At 40.1% G+C, this 4,077-nt stretch overlaps 1 pseudogene; it reads left to right on the top strand.

The window, feature by feature from the left end:
• Positions 1-3,003: 3,003 nt before the first annotated feature.
• LOC118929508 (40S ribosomal protein SA-like) lies at positions 3,004-3,573 on the top strand (annotated as a pseudogene).
• The last annotated feature ends 504 nt before the right edge of the window (positions 3,574-4,077 follow it).

Raw genomic sequence — 4,077 nt, 5'->3', positions numbered from 1 at the left:
TGGGTAAGTATGGTAAATCAACCTGATTAGGCCAAATTGCCCTGATGGCTGTTGTCAACTAATCCAGAATCACATGATTCCCTGAGGTATGATGGGCACTTTGCAACCACTGCTGGAGGGAAGGGTGAGTCATCAGGGAAGCCAGTCTACTCATTTCAGAACCCAACATAACTATGTTTTCTACCCCCATATCCCAGAGGTGCAAAAGCCATGTAGGCAGAGATTCCGATGGCTTCTGCCTATTTCAGACGCTCATGTCCAGCAGGTCATCCTGGGTATAGAGACAGAGCATGGAGTGCCCCAGAACCTGGGGAAGTGGCAGCTCCTCTCCCTGAGGAGCCCACAGTTGTTTCATTTTATTTTCTTAACTACAACTGGGTGGGACTTTAATACAGGACAGGGTGCAGCCTTGGGCAGTGGCTCTGGCAACAGATTGGCCCTCAGCCCCACCCCCTCATCCTCTCCCAACATCTCCTCTACTATCTCTAGGGCTGAAGGCACCACTCTTTCAACCCCCTCCCCCATGCCCTCCTTCAACATGGCTTCTCTTGTTGCCTTTACCTAGCTGCTGCTAGGGAGTCTTCCAGGAGCACAACCAGTCTTCTCAACAGCTGTCTCTCTTCCTTAAGGGCATCCCATAGGTCATCGCCCAGCTTCTCCAATCACTGCTCACATATGTTTTTCTCCTGCTGAAGTATCTCTCTCTCCTCAATAATACTCTCCCGTAGCTCAAGGAAAAGAGACCCTACAATGCCATCTGTTACATAACCACTCAGGGCCTCTAAGCAGTCTTCTCTCTCCTGGAGGGCTAATCCTGCAGCTTCCATTGTCTCCACCCTTCTCCAAGTCTGTAAAAGGCCCCACCCCTTTAGGAGGTGCTTTACCCTAGACCAGTTCCCCACTAGGGGCTCCCCAATTGGAAGCCTAACAGATAAGGGGCTCCCAGGTGAAGCTGAAGCCACTGGGGCTTCCCCACCACCTACAGTGGGGGTTCCAGGCATCTCCCCATCATCTCCAGGGGCAGCCAGCCCAAGGGTCATACGATGTAGATAGACTTCAGATTCACAAATTCTGCTGACTATGCCTAGTGTTATAAGGAAGTAATGGTTATAATGCCTAGTTAGGTAAACTTAGTATTAGATGACAGGTGGAGATGTAAATGCATTGATTGTCAAGATTGTTTTCTGAAAATTTCAGTTAAGAATGGAATTTGAGAGATGATTTACCAGGGTAGTATTTCCCAACTTTTTCATACCATAGTGTAGAATAAAAGTGATAATATGTGTAATTAAAAATTGTTCTGGGGCCAAACATACCAAGAAAATCATTTCTAAATATATTAACATAGAAATGTATAATATTTAATTAAATGTAATTAAATGTGTATTTTATTATAGTAAGTGAAATATGTGAGTTTGTTTACACCACATATTTTTAGCATTGTATTTTCTTCTTTAATGGGTATATTCAATCCTGATCAAAAAATTTAAATTATGAACTTTAAATTATCCACCCTACCCTTCCACTCAGATTTGCTGCTACCATGGCCCACAAAGCACTTTTTGGCACCTGGAGTACAAACTTTTCCAGGTGCTCCTTGGTGGGCCTCTTACTCTATGATCAAGAATAGTGCCCTTTGAAGCTGGCTTCTAAAGTAAATTTCCAACTCCTAGAGTCTTCCTTTTATCACTTTGGTACAATTTCTCCTGGATACTATAATGCACATTGTAGAGCATGTTTACCTAAACTAATGAATCATGAATCACAAATACAATGGTTTATTGCTAGAGGAAACTTAGTCCAAGAGATTAAAACCATTCAAAATTCCTTCAGGCTACCCTTACACTGTCAAATCACTATTTCTAGTTGTGTCTGTAATTTGATTGCAAAAATACAATGAGGATGCCCTTTTTGTTTTGTTTTAAATTAGGTAATTTAAAAAATATATACAGGAAGTATAATTTAAAAAGAAGATGAAGCTCTTAACCACTAATATAACTGGAGGGAAGGTGGGAAGGATCATAGATAATTGTTCGGTTGATGGAATAGAATAACAAGTCCAATTAATTGGTTTTTTTGTTGTTTTGTCTGTTTCATTTTTGTTTTTGTTTTTATTTTTGAGGAAGTGAAATGTTTTGGGAATGATAGAGTTGATGTTAAAAGTGGAATTGAGGAGAAACTGTTAAAAATTTGGAATGTCCTTTTTTGGAACATGGTAGGGATAACTGATAAGTGTCATACAAAAGTGCAAATACTGCAAGTAGCAAAATGAATTCAAAACATCACTCCATTGGGCAGGGTTTGTATTTGGGAGTGGCTGTTGGAGGTGGGTGTTGGTAGATTTAGGTGTGGGTGTGTGGGTATGCTTATATATTTTGTCAGTAAGATTTTACATAGAGTAGGTTTATTTTTGATAAAGTTTTACTAATTCCTTGGGGTTTATTTGGGAAGATATGTTTACTGAATACAGACCAAAAGAGTTAAGGTTAGAGAGGGAGGTTTGCAAATGTGATGTAGGTTGTTTCAGGAAAAAAATGAGGAAAAACCAGTTAGGAGAAAAAGGAGGTGACAAAATTTGGAAATATTGATGGTGTTAAAATATATGGAAAATAAAGAAGTTATAAAATCACTGTGATTGTATGTAGAAAATGAAATCTTTTAAATTTTAGAAGATGTATGACAAAAATTAGTCTCTAAAGGCATAGAAGGAAAAAAGTAATTTGTTAAAAGAAATCAACAAATTCAAGTCAAGGATTCTTTTTACCCATATTCTAAACTTTTTAATTTTACTACCACTTTTTGTAGGCCCCATCTAACACTTAGAGGATGTATGGATCAATCCACTTCTCTTCCAAAGTAGAGGATAATAAATGTTGATGAATAATCATAGTAACTGTCATAACTCTCAAGATAAATGCCACCAGGCCTTTCTGCAATACCCAGAGAAGGGTCAGTACATCACTGTTCTGGGTTCTCATCATAACTTAAAGGGAAACATTCACTATGTCCTGAGCCCCTGACGTCCCATAAATGAAAGAAGAGGATGTCCTTAAATTCCCTGCAACAAGAACCCACTTAAGTGGCACCCTCTTGATTTCCAAATGGAGTAGTCATCTACAGTCATAACAGTGATGGCATCACCTCATAAAGCTGAAGAGAACCTGAGAGACGCTTCTGCTCACAGCTCTGGCCACTGTTGCCATTGAAACTTTGGCTGATGTCAATACCACATCCCCTAGGAATGCTGGCCAGCAAGCTGTGCTGGAGGTGGCTGTTGCCACTGGAACCACTCTTATCTCTGGCCACTTTACTTCTGGAAATATCACTAACAAGATCCAGGCAGCCTTCCTGGAGCTACAACTTCCAATATTTACTAATCCCAGTACTAAGGACCACCGCACGGACACATCTTACTTTAAACTGCCCACTCCTACTCTGCGTAACCCAGACTCTCCTTTGCAATAGGTGGACATTGCTCTCCTGGACAGCAATAAAGGAGCTCACTCAGTTGGTCTGATGTTGTGTACAGTGGCCTGGGAGTTTCTGTGCATGCGTGGAAGTATCTATCTGTAAAGATCCATGGAGGTCATGCCTGATCTCTACTTATATAAAGATGGAGATTTAAAAGGAAGGATTTAAAGTAAGAGATATAAAAAGATTAGGCTGCTCCTGAGAAGCTGTGATCAAAAAGGAAATTTTCCAGTAAGTAGAGGATTTCTGCTCCTGAGTTTATTGCCGCTCAACCTAAGTTGCAGACTAGTCTGAAGGCATATAGGTGCTTTCCGTACCTACCCAGCACGTCCCTCCTGAAGACTAGAGCCCTTACACTACCACTGAGGACGGGTCTGTGGCTTCCACTGCTCAGGCCATATCACTCTTTTTAAAAAATTGAGGTTTAATTGCCATATATCATATTAGCTTCAGATGTACAACATTATGATTTAATATTTGTATACATCACAGAATGATCACAATAAGTTTAGCTTTCATCTGTCACCAAACTCATTACAAAACATTTTTCTTTGATGAAAAGCTTTAAGATCTATTATCATATCAACTTTCACTATGCAAAATGTA

The sequence above is a fragment of the Manis pentadactyla genome, chromosome 19 (assembly GCF_030020395.1).
Source record: "Manis pentadactyla isolate mManPen7 chromosome 19, mManPen7.hap1, whole genome shotgun sequence".
Lineage (NCBI taxonomy): Eukaryota > Metazoa > Chordata > Mammalia > Pholidota > Manidae > Manis > Manis pentadactyla.
Note: the sequence above shows the minus strand (reverse complement) of the source record. Positions and strands in the feature narration are given on the sequence as shown.